We start from the raw sequence: 24,503 nt of genomic DNA, 5'->3' as shown, positions 1-24,503 counted from the left end.
AGCACTGTATATATAATGTACTGATAATACCGGGGTGTACTCACTTATGCTGAGCACTGTATATATAATGTACTGATAATACAGGGGTGTACTCACTTATACTGAGCCCTGTATATATAAAGTACTGATAATACAGGGGTGTACTCACTTATGCTGAGCGCTGTATATATAATGTACTGATACTACAGGGGTGTACTCACTTATGCTGAGCACTGTATATATAATGTACTGATAATACAGGGTGTGTACTCACTTATGCTGAGCACTGTATATATAATGTACTGATAATACAGGGTGTACTCACTTATTCTGAGCTCTGTATATATAATGTACTGATAATACAGGGTGTACTCACTTATGTTGAGCACTGTATATATAATGTACTGATAATACAGGGTGTACTCACTTATGTTGAGCACTGTATATATAATGTACTGATAATACAGGGTGTACTCACTTATTCTGAGCTCTGTATATATAATGTACTGATAATACAGGGTGTACTCACTTATGTTGAGCACTGTATATATAATGTACTGATAATACAGGGTGTACTCACTTATGCTGAGCACTGTATATATAATGTACTGATAATACAGGGTGTACTCACTTATTCTGAGCTCTGTATATATAATGTACTGATAATACAGGGTGTACTCACTTATTCTGAGCTCTGTATATATAATGTACTGATAATACAGGGTGTACTCACTTATGTTGAGCCCTGTATATATATTGTACTGATAATACTGGGGGTGTACTCACTTATGCTGAGCGCTGTATATATAATGTACTGATAATACAGGGGTGTACTCACTTATGCTGAGCACTGTATATATAATGTACTGATAATACAGGGGTGTACTCACTTATGCTGAGCACTGTATATATAATGTACTGATACTACAGGGGTGTACTCACTTATACTGAGCCCTGTATATATAATGTACTGATAATACCGGGGTGTACTCACTTATGCTGAGCCCTGTATATATAATGTACTGATAATACAGTGGTGTACTCACTTATGCTGAGCACTGTATATATAATGTACTGATAATACAGGGGTGTGCTCACTTATGCTGAGCACTGTATATATAATGTACTGATAATACAGGGGTGTACTCACTTATACTGAGCCCTGTATATATAATGTACTGATAATACAGGGGTGTACTCACTTATGCTGAGCACTGTATATATAATGTACTGATAATACAGGGGTGTACTCACTTATACTGAGCCCTGTATATATAATGTACTGATAATACAGGGGGTGTACTCACTTATGCTGAGCTCTATATATATAATGTACTGATAATACCGGGGTGTACTCACTTATGCTGAGCACTGTATATATAATGTACTGATAATACAGGGGGTATACTCACTTATGCTGAGCACTGTATATATAATGTACTGATAATACAGGGGGTGTACTCACTTATGCTGAGCCCTGTATATATAATGTACTGATAATACAGTGGTGTACTCACTTATGCTGAGCACTGTATATATAATGTACTGATAATACAGGGGTGTACTCACTTATGCTGAGCACTGTATATATAATGTACTGATAATACAGGGGTGTACTCACTTATGCTGAGCCCTGTATATATAATGTACTGATAATACAGGGGTGTACTCACTTATGCTGAGCCCTATATATAAAGTACTGATAATACAGGGGTGTACTCACTTATGCTGAGCGCTGTATATATAATGTACTGATAATACAGGGGTGTACTCACTTATGCTGAGCCCTGTATATATAATGTACTGATAATACAATGGTGTACTCACTTATGCTGAGCCCTGTATATATAATGTACTGATAATACAGGGGTGTACTCACTTATGCTGAGCACTGTATATATAATGTACTGATAATACAGTGGTGTACTCACTTATGCTGAGCACTGTATATATAATGTACTGATAATACAGGGGTGTACTCACTTATGCTGAGCACTGTATATATAATGTACTGATAATACCGGGGTGTACTCACACTGAGCACTGTATATATAATGTACTGATAATACAGGGGTGTACTCACTTATACTGAGCCCTGTATATATAATGTACTGATAATATAGGGGTGTACTCACTTATGCTGAGCACTGTATATATAATGTACTGATAATACAGGCGTGTACTCACTTATGCTGAGCCCTGTATATATAATGTACTGATAATATAGGGGTGTACTCACTTATACTGAGCGCTGTATATATAATGTACTGATAATACCGGGGTGTACTCACTTATGCTGAGCACTGTATATATAATGTACTGATAATACAGGGGTGTACTCACTTATACTGAGCCCTGTATATATAAAGTACTGATAATACAGGGGTGTACTCACTTATGCTGAGCGCTGTATATATAATGTACTGATACTACAGGGGTGTACTCACTTATGCTGAGCACTGTATATATAATGTACTGATAATACAGGGTGTGTACTCACTTATGCTGAGCCCTGTATATATAATGTACTGATAATACAGGGGGTGTACTCACTTATGCTGAGCACTGTATATATAATGTACTGATAATACAGGGGTGTACTCACTTATGCTGAGCACTGTATATATAATGTACTGATAATACAGGGGTGTACTCACTTATGCTGAGCACTGTATATATAATGTACTGATAATACAGGGTGTACTCACTTATTCTGAGCTCTGTATATATAATGTACTGATAATACAGGGTGTACTCACTTATGTTGAGCACTGTATATATAATGTACTGATAATACAGGGTGTACTCACTTATGTTGAGCACTGTATATATAATGTACTGATAATACAGGGTGTACTCACTTATTCTGAGCTCTGTATATATAATGTACTGATAATACAGGGTGTACTCACTTATGTTGAGCACTGTATATATAATGTACTGATAATACAGGGTGTACTCACTTATGCTGAGCACTGTATATATAATGTACTGATAATACAGGGTGTACTCACTTATTCTGAGCTCTGTATATATAATGTACTGATAATACAGGGTGTACTCACTTATTCTGAGCTCTGTATATATAATGTACTGATAATACAGGGTGTACTCACTTATTCTGAGCTCTGTATATATAATGTACTGATAATACAGGGTGTACTCACTTATTCTGAGCTCTGTATATATAACGTACTGATAATACAGGGGTGTACTCACTTATGCTGAGCCCTGTATATATATTGTACTGATAATACTGGGGGTGTACTCACTTATGCTGAGCGCTGTATATATAATGTACTGATAATACAGGGGTGTACTCACTTGTGCTGAGCACTGTATATATAATGTACTGATAATACAGGGGTGTACTCACTTATGCTGAGCCCTGTATATATAATATACTGATAATACAGGGGTGTACTCACTTATGCTGAGCCCTATATATAAAGTACTGATAATACAGGGGTGTACTCACTTATGCTGAGCGCTGTATATATAATGTACTGATAATACAGGGGTGTACTCACTTATGCTGAGCCCTGTATATATAATGTACTGATAATACAATGGTGTACTCACTTATGCTGAGCCCTGTATATATAATGTACTGATAATACAGGGGTGTACTCACTTATGCTGAGCACTGTATATATAATGTACTGATAATACAGTGGTGTACTCACTTATGCTGAGCACTGTATATATAATGTACTGATACTACAGGGGTGTACTCACTTATACTGAGCCCTGTATATATAATGTACTGATAATATAGGGGTGTACTCACTTATGCTGAGCGCTGTATATATAATGTACTGATAATACAGGGGTGTACTCACTTATGCTGAGCACTGTATATATAATGTACTGATAATACCGGGGTGTACTCACTTATGCTGAGCACTGTATATATAATGTACTGATAATACAGGGGTGTACTCACTTATACTGAGCCCTGTATATATAAAGTACTGATAATACAGGGGTGTACTCACTTATGCTGAGCGCTGTATATATAATGTACTGATACTACAGGGGTGTACTCACTTATGCTGAGCACTGTATATATAATGTACTGATAATACAGGGTGTGTACTCACTTATGCTGAGCACTGTATATATAATGTACTGATAATACAGGGTGTACTCACTTATTCTGAGCTCTGTATATATAATGTACTGATAATACAGGGTGTACTCACTTATGTTGAGCACTGTATATATAATGTACTGATAATACAGGGTGTACTCACTTATGTTGAGCACTGTATATATAATGTACTGATAATACAGGGTGTACTCACTTATTCTGAGCTCTGTATATATAATGTACTGATAATACAGGGTGTACTCACTTATGTTGAGCACTGTATATATAATGTACTGATAATACAGGGTGTACTCACTTATGCTGAGCACTGTATATATAATGTACTGATAATACAGGGTGTACTCACTTATTCTGAGCTCTGTATATATAATGTACTGATAATACAGGGTGTACTCACTTATTCTGAGCTCTGTATATATAATGTACTGATAATACAGGGTGTACTCACTTATGTTGAGCCCTGTATATATATTGTACTGATAATACTGGGGGTGTACTCACTTATGCTGAGCGCTGTATATATAATGTACTGATAATACAGGGGTGTACTCACTTATGCTGAGCACTGTATATATAATGTACTGATAATACAGGGGTGTACTCACTTATGCTGAGCACTGTATATATAATGTACTGATACTACAGGGGTGTACTCACTTATACTGAGCCCTGTATATATAATGTACTGATAATACCGGGGTGTACTCACTTATGCTGAGCCCTGTATATATAATGTACTGATAATACAGTGGTGTACTCACTTATGCTGAGCACTGTATATATAATGTACTGATAATACAGGGGTGTGCTCACTTATGCTGAGCACTGTATATATAATGTACTGATAATACAGGGGTGTACTCACTTATACTGAGCCCTGTATATATAATGTACTGATAATACAGGGGTGTACTCACTTATGCTGAGCACTGTATATATAATGTACTGATAATACAGGGGTGTACTCACTTATACTGAGCCCTGTATATATAATGTACTGATAATACAGGGGGTGTACTCACTTATGCTGAGCTCTATATATATAATGTACTGATAATACCGGGGTGTACTCACTTATGCTGAGCACTGTATATATAATGTACTGATAATACAGGGGGTGTACTCACTTATGCTGAGCACTGTATATATAATGTACTGATAATACAGGGGGTGTACTCACTTATGCTGAGCCCTGTATATATAATGTACTGATAATACAGTGGTGTACTCACTTATGCTGAGCACTGTATATATAATGTACTGATAATACAGGGGTGTACTCACTTATGCTGAGCACTGTATATATAATGTACTGATAATACAGGGGTGTACTCACTTATGCTGAGCCCTGTATATATAATGTACTGATAATACAGGGGTGTACTCACTTATGCTGAGCCCTATATATAAAGTACTGATAATACAGGGGTGTACTCACTTATGCTGAGCGCTGTATATATAATGTACTGATAATACAGGGGTGTACTCACTTATGCTGAGCCCTGTATATATAATGTACTGATAATACAATGGTGTACTCACTTATGCTGAGCCCTGTATATATAATGTACTGATAATACAGGGGTGTACTCACTTATGCTGAGCACTGTATATATAATGTACTGATAATACAGTGGTGTACTCACTTATGCTGAGCACTGTATATATAATGTACTGATAATACAGGGGTGTACTCACTTATGCTGAGCACTGTATATATAATGTACTGATAATACCGGGGTGTACTCACACTGAGCACTGTATATATAATGTACTGATAATACAGGGGTGTACTCACTTATACTGAGCCCTGTATATATAATGTACTGATAATATAGGGGTGTACTCACTTATGCTGAGCACTGTATATATAATGTACTGATAATACAGGGGTGTACTCACTTATGCTGAGCACTGTATATATAATGTACTGATAATACCGGGGTGTACTCACACTGAGCACTGTATATATAATGTACTGATAATACAGGGGTGTACTCACTTATACTGAGCCCTGTATATATAATGTACTGATAATACAGGGTGTACTCACTTATGCTGAGCCCTGTATATATAATGTACTGATAATATAGGGGTGTACTCACTTATACTGAGCGCTGTATATATAATGTACTGATAATACCGGGGTGTACTCACTTATGCTGAGCACTGTATATATAATGTACTGATAATACAGGGGTGTACTCACTTATACTGAGCCCTGTATATATAAAGTACTGATAATACAGGGGTGTACTCACTTATGCTGAGCGCTGTATATATAATGTACTGATACTACAGGGGTGTACTCACTTATGCTGAGCACTGTATATATAATGTACTGATAATACAGGGTGTGTACTCACTTATGCTGAGCCCTGTATATATAATGTACTGATAATACAGGGGGTGTACTCACTTATGCTGAGCACTGTATATATAATGTACTGATAATACAGGGGTGTACTCACTTATGCTGAGCACTGTATATATAATGTACTGATAATACAGGGGTGTACTCACTTATGCTGAGCACTGTATATATAATGTACTGATAATACAGGGTGTACTCACTTATTCTGAGCTCTGTATATATAATGTACTGATAATACAGGGTGTACTCACTTATGTTGAGCACTGTATATATAATGTACTGATAATACAGGGTGTACTCACTTATGTTGAGCACTGTATATATAATGTACTGATAATACAGGGTGTACTCACTTATTCTGAGCTCTGTATATATAATGTACTGATAATACAGGGTGTACTCACTTATGTTGAGCACTGTATATATAATGTACTGATAATACAGGGTGTACTCACTTATGCTGAGCACTGTATATATAATGTACTGATAATACAGGGTGTACTCACTTATTCTGAGCTCTGTATATATAATGTACTGATAATACAGGGTGTACTCACTTATTCTGAGCTCTGTATATATAATGTACTGATAATACAGGGTGTACTCACTTATTCTGAGCTCTGTATATATAATGTACTGATAATACAGGGTGTACTCACTTATGTTGAGCACTGTATATATAATGTACTGATAATACAGGGTGTGTACTCACTTATGCTGAGCATTGTATATATAATGTACTGATAATACAGGGGTGTACTCACTTATGCTGAGCACTGTATATATAATGTACTGATAATACAGGGGTGTACTCACTTATGCTGAGCACTGTATATATAATGTACTGATAATACAGGGTGTACTCACTTATTCTGAGCTCTGTATATATAATGTACTGATAATACAGGGTGTACTCACTTATGTTGAGCACTGTATATATAATGTACTGATAATACAGGGTGTACTCACTTATGTTGAGCACTGTATATATAATGTACTGATAATACAGGGTGTACTCACTTATTCTGAGCTCTGTATATATAATGTACTGATAATACAGGGTGTACTCACTTATGTTGAGCACTGTATATATAATGTACTGATAATACAGGGTGTACTCACTTATGCTGAGCACTGTATATATAATGTACTGATAATACAGGGTGTACTCACTTATTCTGAGCTCTGTATATATAATGTACTGATAATACAGGGTGTACTCACTTATTCTGAGCTCTGTATATATAATGTACTGATAATACAGGGGTGTGCTCACTTATACTGAGCCCTCTATATATAATGTACTGATACTACAGGGGTGTACTCACTTATTCTGAGCCCTATATATATAATGTACTGATAATACAGGGGTGTACTCACTTATGCTGAGCACTGTATATATAATGTACTGATAATACAGGGGTGTACTCACTTATGCTGAGCTCTGTATATATAATGTACTGATAATACAGGGGTGTACTCACTTATACTGAGCACTGTATATATAATGTACTGATAATACAGGGGTGTACTCACTTATGCTGAGCACTGTATATATAATGTACTGATACTACAGGGGTGTACTCACTTATACTGAGCACTGTATATATAATGTACTGATACTACAGGGGTGTACTCACTTATGCTGAGCACTGTATATATAATGTACTGATAATACAGGGGGTGTACTCACTTATACTGAGCTCTGTATATATAATGTACTGATAATACAGGGGTGTACTCACTTATGCTGAGCCCTGTATATATAATGTACTGATAATACAGGGGTGTACTCACTTATGCTGAGCCCTGTATATATAATGTACTGATAATACAGGGTGTACTCAGTTATACTGAGCACTGTATATATAATGTACTGATAATACAGGGGTGTACTCACTTATGCTGAGCACTGTATATATAATGTACTGATAATACAGGGGTGTACTCACTTATATTGAGCACTGTATATATAATGTACTGATAATACAGGGTGTACTCACTTATGCTGAGCACTGTATATATAATGTACTGATACTACAGGGGTGTACTCACTTATACTGAGCCCTGTATATATAGTGTGCTGATAATAATGATGGACGCTTCAGACAGAGACACGCATCCCCGGTTATATTATAGATAGATAGATAGATATATTTATGTAACTCATTAATTAAGATAACTTACATCTGGAGGGGCGGCCACCTCCGCAAACAGACATGCGCCAAATACTCTGACATTGTTTCCCCGTAAGTGCTGGCCCGAGTACTGTGGTCCCCAGTAATCTGCCTGGGGGGCCACAGAGAAGCTGATCACGGGCCCGGGGTTCCCCAGCCCTGCTCTAATGGAAATGTACTGCAGAGGAAACAAGCTATTGCAATGACAATGACTCAAAAAGATCTAATCAAATAAAAGTTTAAGATCCAGTAGCAGTTTTGGTATTCAGCACTTATGAGGAGTTTTTAGTACAGAGTAAATTAGCATGAGCTCACTATAAAAGAGTAATACAATACCAGCACCACCAATTAAAAGTGGGTCCATTTAGAGGGGTTGTGCGACCATAAAGAATACAGTAAACCAACCAGATAAGGTGAAAATAAATAGATTTGTAATTTATTGTGATTAAAAATTATGCTTCATTCAAAAGATACCAAGTTTTTATTTTTTCAATTATGCTCTCTGGCGCCACCTGGCGTTATTCCATTAGGTTCTGGTAGTGGGTGATCAGCTGGTTGCAGTTCCTGTCATAAGAGCTCCCCACCTGCAGCCTGCACAATGTATTGTCTGTCACAAGGCCCCCTGCTGCAAGCACAGAGTGTCTGTGATTCACCCCCTCCCCTTGAGCTCACTGCTCACCTCCAGGTGATTCACTCCCTCCCCCTACACTCACTGCTGATCTCCGGGTGATTTACTCTCTCCCCGTGCACTCAAAGCTGTACTTTGTGTGAGACTCCCCCTCCCCCTGCACTCACAGCTGATCTCCGGGTGAGACACCCCTCCACCTGCGCTCACAGCTGATCTCACTGAGTCACCCCCTCCCCCTGTGCTCACAGCTGATCTCTGGGTGAGACAGCCCCTCCCCCTGCGCTCACAGCTGATCTCCAGGTGAGATACCCCCTCCCCCTGCACTCTCAGCTGATCTCCAGGTGAGATACCCCCTCCCCCTGCACTCACAGCTGATCTCCAGGTGAGATACCCCCTCCCCCTGCACTCACAGCTGATCTCCAGGTGAGATACCCCTCCTCCTGCACTCACAGCTGATCTCCAGGTGGTATACCCCCTCCCCCTGCACTCACAGCTGATCTCCAGGTGAGATACCCCCTCCCCCTGCACTCATAGCTGATCTCCAGGTGAGATACCCCCTCCCCCTGCATTCATAGCTGATCTCCAGGTGAGATACCTCCTCCCCCTGCACTCACAGCTGATCTCCGGGTGAGATACCTCCTCCCCCTGCACTCACAGCTGATCTCCAGGTGAGATACCCCCTCCCCCTACCTCACAGCTGATCTCCAGGTGAGATACCCCCTCCCCCTGCACTCACAGCTGATCTCCGGGTGAGATACCCCCTCCCCCTGCACTCACAGCTGATCTCCGGGTGAGATACCCCCTCCCCCTGCACTCACATCTGATCTCCGGGTGAGATACCCCGCCCCCTGCACTCACAGCTGATCTCCAGGTGAGATACCCCCTCCCCCTGCACTCACAGCTGATCTCCAGGTGAGATACCCCCTCCCCCTGCCCTCACAGCTGATCTCCAGGTGAGACACCTCCTCCCCCTGCACTCACAGCTGATCTCCGGGTGAGACACCCCCTCCTCCTGCACTCACAGCTGATCTCCGGGTGAGATACCCCCTCCCCCTGCACTCACAGCTGATCTCCGGGTGAGATACCCCCTCCCCCTGCACTCACAGCTGATCTCCAGGTGAGATACCCCCTCCTCCTGCACTCACAGCTGATCTCCAGGTGAGATACCTCCTCCCCCTGCACTCACAGCTGATCTCCGGGTGAGACACCCCTCCACCTGCGCTCACAGCTGATCTACAGGTGAGAGACTCGCTGCGCTCACAGCTGATCTCCAGGTGAGATACCCCCTCCCCCTGCACTCACAGCTGATCTCCAGGTGAGATACCACCTCCTCCTGCACTCACAGCTGATCTCCAGGTGAGATACCCCCTCCCCCTGCACTCACAGCTGATCTCCAGGTGAGATACCCCCCCCCCCTGCACTCACAGCTGATCTCCGTGTGAGATACCCCCTCCCCCTGCACTTACAGCTGATCTCCAGGTGAGATACCCCCTCCTCCTGCACTCACAGCTGATCTCCAAGTGAGACACCTCCTCCCCCTGCACTCACAGCTGATCTCCAGGTGAGATACCCCCTCCCCCTGCACTCACAGCTGATCTCCAGGTGAGATACCTCCTCCTCCTACACTCACAGCTGATCTCCAGGTGAGATACCCCCTCCCCCTGCCTCACAGCTGATCTCCAGGTGAGATACCCCCTCCCCCTGCACTCACAGCTGATCTCCAGGTGAGATACCCCCTCCCCCTGCCTCACAGCTGATCTCCAGGTGAGATACCCCCTCCTCCTGCACTCACAGCTGATCTCCAGGTGAGATACCCCCTCCCCCTGCCTCACAGCTGATCTCCAGGTGAGATACCCCCTCCTCTTGCACTCACAGCTGATCTCCAGGTGAGATACCCCCTCCCCCTGCACTCACAGCTGATCTCCAGGTGAGACACCTCCTCCTCCTGCACTCACAGCTGATCTCCAGGTGAGACACCTCCTCCCCCTGCACTCACAGCTGATCTCCAGGTGAGATACCCCCTCCTCCTGCACTCACAGCTGATCTCCAGGTGAGATACCTCCTCCTCCTGCACTCATAGCTGATCTCCAGGTGAGGTCATCTGCTTCACAGAATTGTAAGTAGGATAGCAGAGCGACTCTTCCTGTGCTTAGTCTGTGAAGCAGATGATCTCACCCAGAGATCAGCTGTGAATACAGGTGGAGGTAGTGAATCACCTGGAGATCAGCTGTCAGTGCAGGGGGAGGGGGTGTCTCACCCACAGATCAGCTGTGAGCGCAGGGGGAGGAGGTGTCTTACCCGGAGATCAGCTGTGAGTGCAGGGGGAGGAGGTGTCTCACCCGGAGATCAGCTGTGAGTGCAGGAGGAGGAGGTGTCTCACCTGGAGATCAGCTATTAGTGCAGGGGGAGGGGGTTTCTCACCTGGAGATCACCTGTGAGTGCAGAGGGAGGGGGTGTCTCACCCGGAGATCAGCTGTGAGTGCAGGAGGAGGAGGTGTCTCACCCGGAGATCAGCTGTGAGTGCAGGGGGAGGAGGTATCTCACCTGGAGATCAGCTGTGAGTGCAGGGGGAGGAGGTGTCTCACCCGGAGATCAGCTGTGAGGGCAGGGGGGAGGAGGTGTCTCACCTGGAGATCAGCTGTGAGTGCAGGGGGAGGAGGTGTCTCACCTGGAGATCAGCTGTGAATACAGGTGGAGGTAGTGAATCACCTGGAGTTCAGCTGTGAGTGCAGGGGGAGGGGGTGTCTCACCTGGAGATCAGCTGTGAGGGCAGGGGGAGGGGGTGTCTCACCCGGAGATCAGCTGTGAGGGCAGGGGGAGGAGGTGTCTCACCTGGAGATCAGCTGTGAATACAGGTGAAGGTAGTGAATCACCTGGAGATCAGCTGTGATGCAGGGGGAGGGGGTGTCTCACCTGGAGATCAGCTGTGAGTACAGGTGGAGGTAGTGAATCACCTGGAGATCAGCTGTGAGGGCAGGGGGAGGAGGTGTCTCACCTGGAGATCAGCTGTGAGGGCAGGAGGAGGGGGTGTCTCACCTGGAGATCAGCTGTGAGTGCAGGGGGAGGAGGTGTCTCACCTGGAGATCAGCTGTGAGGGCAGGGGGAGGAGGTGTCTCACCTGGAGATCAGCTGTGAATACAGGTGGAGGTAGTGAATCACCTGGAGATCAGCTGTGAGGGCAGGGGGAGGAGGTGTCTCACCTGGAGATCAGCTGTGAGGGCAGGGGGAGGAGGTGTCTCACCTGGAGATCAGCTGTGAGGGCAGGGGGAGGAGGTGTCTCACCTGGAGATCAGCTGTGAGGGCAGGGGGAGGAGGTGTCTCACCTGGAGATCAGCTGTGAATACAGGTGGAGGTAGTGAATCACCTGGAGATCAGCTGTGAGGGCAGGGGGAGGAGGTGTCTCACCTGGAGATCAGCTGTGAGGGCAGGGGGAGGAGGTGTCTCACCTGGAGATCAGCTGTGAATACAGGTGGAGGTAGTGAATCACCTGGAGATCAGCTGTGAGTGCAGGGGGAGGAGGTGTCTCACCTGGAGATCAGCTGTGAGTGCAGGGGGAGGAGGTGTCTCACCTGGAGATCAGCTGTGAGTGCAGGAGGAGGGTGTGAATCACCTGGAGATCAGCTGTGAGGGCAGGGGGAGGAGGTGTCTCACCTGGAGATCATCTGTGAATACAGGTGGAGGTAGTGAATCACCTGGAGATCAGCTGTGAGTGCAGGGGGAGAGAGTGAATCACAGACACTCTGTGCTTGCAGCAGGGAGCCTTGTGACAGACAATACATTGTGCAGGCTGCGGTTGGAGAGCTCTTATGACAGGAACTGCAACCAGCTGATCACCCACTACCAGAACCTAATGGAATAACGCCAGGTGGCGCCAGAGAGCATAATTGAAAAAATAAAAGCTTGGTATCTTTTGAACGAAGCATAATTTTGAATCACTTTAAATTACAAAACTATTTATTTCCACCTTTTCTGGTTGGTTACTTGTATTCATTATAGTGGCACAACCCCTTTAAGAAGGATACTACTCTGAGGTACAGGATAAGACCAGAAAGGGTGTTCCCCCACTCGAATCGCCGCTACCAGTGTGGCTTCATCAGGAGTACATGCATTAAAGAGCGTTCAAAGCTTGTGTGTACATGTATGTATATAATATATATTTATGTAACTCATAAATTAAGATAACTTACATCTGGAGGGGCGGCCGCCTCGGCAAACAGACATGCGCCAAATACTCTGACTTTGTTTCCTCGTAAGTGCTGGCCCGAGTACTGTGGTCCCCAGTAATCTGCCTGGGGGGCCACAGAGAAGCTGATCACGGGCCCGGGGTTCCCCAGCCCTGCTCTAATGGAAATGTACTGCAGAGGAAACCAGCTATTGCAATGACAATGACTCAAAAAGATCTAATCAAATAAAAGTTTAAGATCCAGTAGCAGTTTTAGTATTCAGCACTTATGAGGAGTTTTTAGTACAGAGTAAATTAGCATGAGCTCACTATAAAAGAGTAATACAATACCAGCACCACCAATTAAAAGTGGGTCCATTTAGAGGGGTTGTGTGACTATAAAGAATACAGTTAACCAACCAGAAAAGGTGAAAATATATAGATTTGTAATTTCTAGTGATTAAAAATTATGCTTCATTCAAAAGATACCAAACTTTTATTTTTTGAATGCTGCTCTCTGGCGCCACCTGGCGTTATTCCATTACGTCCTGGTAGTGGATGATCAGCTGGTCGGGTTTGAGCAGTTTTTGTCATAAGAGCTCCCCACCCGCAGCCTGCACAATGTATTCTCTGTCACAAGGTCCCGTGCTGTAAGCACAGTGTGTGTGATTCACCCCTTGAGCTCACTGCTCACCTCCAGGTGATTCACTCCCTCCCCCTACACTCACTGCTGATCTCTGGGTGAGACACCCCCTCCCCCTGCACTCATAACTTGTCTCCGGTTGAGACACTCCCTCCAATTGCGCTCACAGCTGATCTACTGGTGAGACACCGCCTACCCCTGCACTCACAGCTGATCTCCGTGTGAGACACCCCTTCTCCCTGCACTCACAGCTGATCTCCGGGTGAGATACCCCCTCCCCCTGCACTCTCAGCTGATCTCCAGGTGAGATACCCCCTCCCCCTGCACTCACAGCTGATCTCCGGGTGAGATACCCCCTCCACCTGGACTCACAGCTGATCTACAGGTGAGAGACCCGCTGCGCTCACAGCTGATCTCCAAGTGAGACACCTCCTCCCCCTGCACTCACAGCTGATCTCCGGGTGAGATACCCCCTCCCCCTGCACTCACAGCTGATCTCCGGGTGAGATACCCCCTCCCCCTGCACTCACATCTGACCTCCGGGTGAGATACCCCGCCCCCTGCACTCACAGCTGATCTCCAGGTGAGATACCCCCTCCCCCTGCACTCACAGCTGATCTCCAGGTGAGATACCCCCTCCCCCTGCCCTCACAGCTGATCTCCAGGTGAGACACCTCCTCCCCCTGCACTCACAGCTGATCTCCGGGTGAGACACCCCCTCCTCCTGCACTCACAGCTGATCTCCGGGTGAGATACCCCCTCCCCCTGCACTCACAGCTGATCTCCGGGTGAGATACCCCCTCCCCCTGCACTCACAGCTGATCTCCAGGTGAGATACCCCCTCCTCCTGCACTCACAGCTGATCTCCAGGTGAGATACCTCCTCCCCCTGCACTCACAGCTGATCTCCGGGTGAGACACCCCTCCACCTGCGTTCACAGCTGATCTACAGGTGAGAGACTCGCTGCGCTCACAGCTGATCTCCAGGTGAGATACCCCCTCCCCCTGCACTCACAGCTGATCTCCAGGTGAGATACCACCTCCTCCTGCACTCACAGCTGATCTCCAGGTGAGATACCCCCTCCCCCTGCACTCACAGCAGATCTCCAGGTGAGATACCCCCTCCCCCTGCACTCACAGCTGATCTCCGTGTGAGATACCCCCTCCCCCTGCACTCACAGCTGATCTCCAGGTGAGATACCCCCTCCTCCTGCACTCACAGCTGATCTCCAAGTGAGACACCTCCTCCCCCTGCACTCACAGCTGATCTCCAGGTGAGATACCCCCTCCCCCTGCACTCACAGCTGATCTCCAGGTGAGATACCTCCTCCTCCTGCACTCACAGCTGATCTCCAGGTGAGATACCCCCTCCCCCTGCCTCACAGCTGATCTCCAGGTGAGATACCCCCTCCCCCTGCCTCACAGCTGATCTCCAGGTGAGATACCCCCTCCTCCTGCACTCACAGCTGATCTCCAGGTGAGATACCCCCTCCCCCTGCACTCACAGCTGATCTCCAGGTGAGACACCTCCTCCTCCTGCACTCACAGCTGATCTCCAGGTGAGACACCTCCTCCCCCTGCACTCACAGCTGATCTCCAGGTGAGATACCCCCTCCTCTTGCACTCACAGCTGATCTCCAGGTGAGATACCTCCTCCTCCTGCACTCATAGCTGATCTCCAGGTGAGGTCATCTGCTTCACAGAATTGTAAGTAGGATAGCAGAGAGACTCTTCCTGTGCTTAGTCTGTGAAGCAGATGATCTCACCCAGAGATCAGCTGTGAATACAGGTGGAGGTAGTGAATCACCTGGAGATCAGCTGTGAGTGCAGGGGGAGGGGGTGTCTCACCTGGAGATCAGCTGTGAGTGCAGGGGGAGGAGGTGTCTCACCTGGAGATCAGCTGTGAGTGCAGGGGGAGGAGGTGTCTTACCCGGAGATCAGCTGTGAGTGCAGGGGGAGGAGGTGTCTCACCCGGAGATCAGCTGTGAGTGCAGGAGGAGGAGGTGTCTCACCTGGAGATCAGCTGTGAGTGCAGGAGGAGGAGGTGTCTCACCTGGAGATCAGCAGTGAGCGCAGGGGGAGGGGGTATCTCACCTGGAGATCAGCTATGAGTGCAGGGGGAGGGGGTTTCTCACCTGGAGATCAGCTGTGAGTGCAGGGGGAGGAGGTGTCTCACCCGGAGATCAGCTGTGAGGGCAGGGGGAGGAGGTGTCTCACCTGGAGATCAGCTGTGAGTGCAGTAGGAGGGTGTGAATCACCTGGAGATCAGCTGTGAGTGCAGGGGGAGGAGGTGTCTCACCTGGAGATCAGCTGTGAATACAGGTGGAGGTAGTGAATCACCTGGAGTTCAGCTGTGAGTGCAGGGGGAGGGGGTGTCTCACCTGGAGATCAGCTGTGAGTGCAGGGGGAGAGAGTGAATCACAGACACTCTGTGCTTGCAGCAGGGAGCCTTGTGACAGACAATACATTGTGCAGGCTGCGGTTGGAGAGCTCTTATGACAGGAACTGCAACCAGCTGATCACCCACTACCAGAACCTAATGGAATAACGCCAGGTGGCGCCAGAGAGCATAATTGAAAAAATAAAAGCTTGGTATCTTTTGAACGAAGCATAATTTTGAATCACTTTAAATTACAAAACTATTTATTTCCACCTTTTCTGGTTGGTTACTTGTATTCATTATAGTGGCACAACCCCTTTAAGAAGGATACTACTCTGAGGTACAGGATAAGACCAGAAAGGGTGTTCCCCCACTCGAATCGCCGCTACCAGTGCGGCTTCATCAGGAGTACATGCATTAAAGAGCGTTCAAAGCTTGTGTGTACATGTATGTATATAATATATATTTATGTAACTCATAAATTAACTTACATCTGGAGGAGCGGCCGCCTCGGCAAACAGACTTGCGCCAAAATACTCTGACATTGTTTCCCCGTAAGTGCTGGCCCGAGTACTGTGGTCCCCAGTAATCTGCCTGGGGGGCCACAGAGAAGCTGATCACGGGCCCGGGGTTCCCCAGCCCTGCTCTAATGGAAATGTACTGCAGAGGAAACAAGCTATTGCAATGACAATGACTCAAAAAGATCTAATCAAATAAAAGTTTAAGATCCAGTAGCAGTTTTAGTATTCAGCACTTATGAGGAGTTTTTAGTACAGAGTAAATTAGCATGAGCTCACTATAAAAGAGTAATACAATACCAGCACCACCAATTAAAAGTGGGTCCATTTAGAGGGGTTGTGTGACCATAAAGAATACAGTTAACCAACCAGAAAAGGTGAAAATATATAGATTTGTAATTTCTAGTGATTAAAAATTATGCTTCATTCAAAAGATACCAAACTTTTATTTTTTGAATGCTGCTCTCTGGCGCCACCTGGCGTTATTCCATTACGTCCTGGTAGTGGATGATCAGCTGGTCGGGTTTGAGCAGTTTTTGTCATAAGAGCTCCCCACCCGCAGCCTGCACAATGTATTCTCTGTCACAAGGTCCCGTGCTGTAAGCACAGTGTGTGTGATTCACCCCTTGAGCTCACTGCTCACCTCCAGGTGATTCACTCCCTCCCCCTACACTCACTGCTGATCTCTGGGTGAGACACCCCCTCCCCCTGCACTCATAACTTGTCTCCGGTTGAGACACTCCCTCCAATTGCGCTCACAGCTGATCTACTGGTGAGACACCGCCTACCCCTGCACTCACAGCTGATCTCCGTGTGAGACACCCCTTCTCCCTGCACTCACAGCTGATCTCCGGGTGAGATACCCCCTCCCCCTGCACTCTCAGCTGATCTCCAGGTGAGATACCCCCTCCCCCTGCACTCACAGCTGATCTCCGGGTGAGATACCCCCTCCACCTGGACTCACAGCTGATCTACAGGTGAGAGACCCGCTGCGCTCACAGCTGATCTCCAAGTGAGACACCTCCTCCCCCTGCACTCACAGCTGATCTCCGGGTGAGATACCCCCTCCCCCTGCACTCACAGCTGATCTCCGGGTGAGATACCCCCTCCCCCTGCACTCACATCTGACCTCCGGGTGAGATACCCCGCCCCCTGCACTCACAGCTGATCTCCAGGTGAGATACCCCCTCCCCCTGCACTCACAGCTGATCTCCAGGTGAGATACCCCCTCCCCCTGCCCTCACAGCTGATCTCCAGGTGAGACACCTCCTCCCCCTGCACTCACAGCTGATCTCCGGGTGAGACACCCCCTCCTCCTGCACTCACAGCTGATCTCCGGGTGAGATACCCCCTCCCCCTGCACTCACAGCTGATCTCCAGGTGAGATACCCCCTCCCCCTGCACTCACAGCTGATCTCCAGGTGAGATACCCCCTCCTCCTGCACTCACAGCTGATCTCCAGGTGAGATACCTCCTCCCCCTGCACTCACAGCTGATCTCCGGGTGAGACACCCCTCCACCTGCGTTCACAGCTGATCTACAGGTGAGAGACTCGCTGCGCTCACAGCTGATCTCCAGGTGAGATACCCCCTCCCCCTGCACTCACAGCTGATCTCCAGGTGAGATACCACCTCCTCCTGCACTCACAGCTGATCTCCAGGTGAGATACCCCCTCCCCCTGCACTCACAGCTGATCTCCAGGTGAGATACCCCCTCCCCCTGCACTCACAGCTGATCTCCGTGTGAGATACCCCCTCCCCCTGCACTCACAGCTGATCTCCAGGTGAGATACCCCCTCCTCCTGCACTCACAGCTGATCTCCAAGTGAGACACCTCCTCCCCCTGCACTCACAGCTGATCTCCAGGTGAGATACCCCCTCCCCCTGCACTCACAGCTGATCTCCAGGTGAGATACCTCCTCCTCCTGCACTCACAGCTGATCTCCAGGTGAGATACCCCCTCCCCCTGCCTCACAGCTGATCTCCAGGTGAGATACCCCCTCCCCCTGCCTCACAGCTGATCTCCAGGTGAGATACCCCCTCCTCCTGCACTCACAGCTGATCTCCAGGTGAGATACCCCCTCCCCCTGCACTCACAGCTGATCTCCAGGTGAGACACCTCCTCCTCCTGCACTCACAGCTGATCTCCAGGTGAGACACCTCCTCCCCCTGCACTCACAGCTGATCTCCAGGTGAGATACCCCCTCCTCCTGCACTCACAGCTGATCTCCAGGTGAGATACCTCCTCCTCCTGCACTCATAGCTGATCTCCAGGTGAGGTCATCTGCTTCACAGAATTGTAAGTAGGATAGCAGAGAGACTCTTCCTGTGCTTAGTCTGTGAAGCAGATGATCTCACCCAGAGATCAGCTGTGAATACAGGTGGAGGTAGTGAATCACCTGGAGATCAGCTGTGAGTGCAGGGGGAGGGGGTATCTCACCTGGAGATCAGCTGTGAGTGCAGGGGGAGGAGGTGTCTTACCCGGAGATCAGCTGTGAGTGCAGGGGGAGGAGGTGTCTCATCCGGAGATCAGCTGTGAGTGCAGGAGGAGGAGGTGTCTCACCTGGAGATCAGCTATGAGTGCAGGGGGAGGGGGTTTCTCACCTGGAGATCAGCTGTGAGTGCAGGGGGAGGAGGTGTCTCACCCGGAGATCAGCTGTGAGTGCAGGAGGAGGAGGTGTCTCACCTGGAGATCAGCTATTAGTGCAGGGGGAGGGGGTTTCTCACCTGGAGATCACCTGTGAGTGCAGAGGGAGGGGGTGTCTCACCCGGAGATCAGCTGTGAGTGCAGGAGGAGGAGGTGTCTCACCCGGAGATCAGCTGTGAGTGCAGGGGGAGGAGGTATCTCACCTGGAGATCAGCTGTGAGTGCAGGGGGAGGAGGTGTCTCACCCGGAGATCAGCTGTGAGGGCAGGGGGGAGGAGGTGTCTCACCTGGAGATCAGCTGTGAGTGCAGGGGGAGGAGGTGTCTCACCTGGAGATCAGCTGTGAATACAGGTGGAGGTAGTGAATCACCTGGAGTTCAGCTGTGAGTGCAGGGGGAGGGGGTGTCTCACCTGGAGATCAGCTGTGAGGGCAGGGGGAGGGGGTGTCTCACCCGGAGATCAGCTGTGAGGGCAGGGGGAGGAGGTGTCTCACCTGGAGATCAGCTGTGAATACAGGTGAAGGTAGTGAATCACCTGGAGATCAGCTGTGATGCAGGGGGAGGGGGTGTCTCACCTGGAGATCAGCTGTGAGTACAGGTGGAGGTAGTGAATCACCTGGAGATCAGCTGTGAGGGCAGGGGGAGGAGGTGTCTCACCTGGAGATCAGCTGTGAGGGCAGGAGGAGGGGGTGTCTCACCTGGAGATCAGCTGTGAGTGCAGGGGGAGGAGGTGTCTCACCTGGAGATCAGCTGTGAGGGCAGGGGGAGGAGGTGTCTCACCTGGAGATCAGCTGTGAATACAGGTGGAGGTAGTGAATCACCTGGAGATCAGCTGTGAGGGCAGGGGGAGGAGGTGTCTCACCTGGAGATCAGCTGCGAGGGCAGGGGGAGGAGGTGTCTCACCTGGAGATCAGCTGTGAATACAGGTGGAGGTAGTGAATCACCTGGAGATCAGCTGTGAGTGCAGGGGGAGGAGGTGTCTCACCTGGAGATCAGCTGTGAGTGCAGGGGGAGGAGGTGTCTCACCTGGAGATCAGCTGTGAGTGCAGGAGGAGGGTGTGAATCACCTGGAGATCAGCTGTGAGGGCAGGGGGAGGAGGTGTCTCACCTGGAGATCAGCTGTGAATACAGGTGGAGGTAGTGAATCACCTGGAGATCAGCTGTGAGTGCAGGGGGAGAGAGTGAATCACAGACACTCTGTGCTTGCAGCAGGGAGCCTTGTGACAGACAATACATTGTGCAGGCTGCGGTTGGAGAGCTCTTATGACAGGAACTGCAACCAGCTGATCACCCACTACCAGAACCTAATGGAATAACGCCAGGTGGCGCCAGAGAGCATAATTGAAAAAATAAAAGCTTGGTATCTTTTGAACGAAGCATAATTTTGAATCACTTTAAATTACAAAACTATTTATTTCCACCTTTTCTGGTTGGTTACTTGTATTCATTATAGTGGCACAACCCCTTTAAGAAGGATACTACTCTGAGGTACAGGATAAGACCAGAAAGGGTGTTCCCCCACTCGAATCGCCGCTACCAGTGCGGCTTCATCAGGAGTACATGCATTAAAGAGCGTTCAAAGCTTGTGTGTACATGTATGTATATAATATATATTTATGTAACTCATAAATTAACTTACATCTGGAGGAGCGGCCGCCTCGGCAAACAGACTTGCGCCAAAATACTCTGACATTGTTTCCCCGTAAGTGCTGGCCCGAGTACTGTGGTCCCCAGTAATCTGCCTGGGGGGCCACAGAGAAGCTGATCACGGGCCCGGGGTTCCCCAGCCCTGCTCTAATGGAAATGTACTGCAGAGGAAACAAGCTATTGCAATGACAATGACTCAAAAAGATCTAATCAAATAAAAGTTTAAGATCCAGTAGCAGTTTTAGTATTCAGCACTTATGAGGAGTTTTTAGTACAGAGTAAATTAGCATGAGCTCACTATAAAAGAGTAATACAATACCAGCACCACCAATTAAAAGTGGGTCCATTTAGAGGGGTTGTGCGACCATAAAGAATACAGTAAACCAACCAGAAAAGGTGAAAATATATAGATTTGTAATTTCTAGTGATTAAAAATTATGCTTCATTCAAAAGATACCAAGCTTTTATTTTTTGAATGCTGCTCTCTGGCGCCCCCTGGCGTTATTCCACTACGTCCTGGTAGTAGGTGATCAACTGGTCGGGTTTGAGCAGTTTCTGTCATAAGAGCTCCCCACCCGCGGCCTGCACAATGTATTCTCTGTCACAAGGCCCCCTGCAGTAAGCACAGTGTGTGTGATTCACCCCCTCCCCTTGAGCTCACTGCTCACCTCCAAGTGATTCACTCCCTCCCCCTACACTCACTGCTGATCTCCGGGTGAGACACCCCTCCACCTGCGCTCACAGCTGATCTCTGGGTGAGATACCCCCTCCTCCTGCACTCACAGCTGATCTCTGGGTGAGACACCCCTCCACCTGCGCTCACAGCTGATCTACAGGTGAGAGACTCGCTGCACTCACAGCTGATCTCACTGAGTCACCCCCTCCCCCTGTGCTCACAGCTGATCTCTGGGTGAGATACCCCCTCCCCCTGCACTCACAGCTGTTCTCCCGGTTAGACACGTCCTCCTCCTGCGCTCACCGCTCATATCCGGGTGAGATACCTCCTCCTCCTGCCCTCACAGCTGATCTCCGGGTGAGACACCTCCTCCCCCTGCACTCACAGCTGATCTCAGGGTGAGACACCTCCTCCCCCTGCACTCACAGCTGATCTCCAGGTGAGATACCCCCTCCTCCTGCCCTCACAGCTGATCTCCGGGTGAGACACCCCCTCCACCTGCACTCACAGCTGATCTCCGGGTTAGACACTCCCTCCCCCTGCGCTCACAGCTGATCTCTGGGTGAGACACCCCCTCCTCCTGCACTCACAGCTCATATCTGGGTGAGACACCTCCTTACCCCTGTGCTCACAGCTGATCTCCGGGTGAGGCAACCCCTTCCCCTGCCCTCACAGCTGATCTCCGGGTGAGACACCCCCTCCACCTGCACTCACAGCTGATCTCCGGGTTAGACACTCCCTCCCCCTGCGCTCACTGCTGATCTCCGGGTGAGACACCTCCTCCCCCTGCACTCACAGCTCATATCTGGCTGAGACACCTCGTTACCCCTGTGCTCACAGCTGATCTCCGGGTGAGACACCCCCTTCCCCTGTCCTCACAGCTGATCTCCGGGTGAGACACCCCCTCCTCCTGCGCTCACAGCTGATCTCCGGGTTAGACACTCCCTCCCCCTGCACTCTCAGCTGATCTCCGGGTTAGACACCTCCTCCCCCTGCACTCACAACTCATATCTGGGTGAGACACCTCCTTACCCCTGTGCTCACAGCTGATCTCCGGGTGAAACACCCCCTTCCCCTGCCCTCAGAGCTGATCTCCGGGTGAGACACCTCCTTACCCCTGTGCTCACAGCTGATCTCTGGGTGAGACACCTCCTTACCCCTGTGCTCACAACTGATCTCTGGGTGAGACACCCCCTTCCCCTGCCCTCACAGCTGATCTCCAGGTGAGACACCCCCTTCCCCTGTCCTCACAGCTGATCTCCGGGTGAGACACCTCCTTACCCCTGCCCTCACAGCTGATCTCTGGGCGAGACACCCCCTTCCCCTGCCCTCACAGCTGATCTCCAGGTGAGACACCCCCTTCCCCTGTCCTCACAGCTGATCTCCGGGTGAGACACCTCCATACCCCTGCCCTCACAGCTGATCTCTGGGTGAGACACCCCCTTCCCCTGCCCTCACAGCTGATCTCTGGGTGAGACACCCCCTTCCCCTGCCCTCACAGCTGATCTCCGGGTGAGACACCTCCTTACCCCTGTGCTCACAGCTGATCTCCGGGTGAGACACCTCCTTACCCCTGTGTTCACAGCTGATCTCCGGGTGAGACACCCCCTTCCCCTGCCCTCACAGCTGATCTCCGGGTGAGACACCCCCTCCCCCTGCACTCACAGCTGATCTCCAGGTGAGACACCCCCTCCCCCTGCACTCACAGCTGATCTCCGGGTTAGACACCCCCTTCCCCTGCCCTCACAGCTGATCTCCGGGTGAGACACCTCCTTACCCCTGTGCTCACAGCTGATTTCCGGGTGAGACACCTCCTTACCCCTGTGTTCACAGCTGATCTCCGGGTGAGATACCCCCTTCCCCTGCCCTCACAGCTGATCTCCGGGTGAGACACCCCCTCCCCCTGCCCTCACAGCTGATCTCCGGGTTAGACACTCCCTCCCCCTGCGCTCACAGCTGATCTCAGGGTGATTCACCCTCTAACCCTGCACTCCCTGCAGATCTCCAGGGGGCGCCAGAGAGTATTATTCAAATACTAAAAGCTTGATATCTTTTGAATGAAGCATAATTTTGAATCATTATAAATTACAAAATTATTTATTTCCACCTTTTCTGGTTGGTTAACTGTATTCTTTATGGTGACACAACCCCTTTAAGAAGGATACCACTCTGAGGTACAGGATAAGACCAGAAAGGTTGTTCCCCCTCGCGAATCGCCGCTACCAGTGCGTCTTCATCAGCGGAAGTTGCCGTAAAGAGTGTTCAAAGCTTAGATGTATATATATATATATATTTATATAATTCATTAATTAAGATAACTTACATCTGGAGGGGCGGCCGCCTCGGCAAACAGACATGAGCCAAGATACTCTGCCGTAATTTCCTCGTATAGTGGATGAACATGACATACAGTATGTACCTAAAAGAGCCACCACATTGAGGGACTTATTATCCCCCAGTATGTTTGTGGATAGGGTTAAAAATACTAAAAATCCTGGCTTAGTATCAGTGGGTTCCATAAGTGCAGAGCCAACGTATGCAAATGCTGCAGTTTTGCTAGAAA

The sequence above is a fragment of the Phyllobates terribilis genome, unplaced genomic scaffold, assembly GCF_046119375.1.
Source record: "Phyllobates terribilis strain yellow unplaced genomic scaffold, ASM4611937v1 Scaffold_316__1_contigs__length_2197552, whole genome shotgun sequence".
Classification (NCBI taxonomy): domain Eukaryota; kingdom Metazoa; phylum Chordata; class Amphibia; order Anura; family Dendrobatidae; genus Phyllobates; species Phyllobates terribilis.
Note: the sequence above shows the minus strand (reverse complement) of the source record.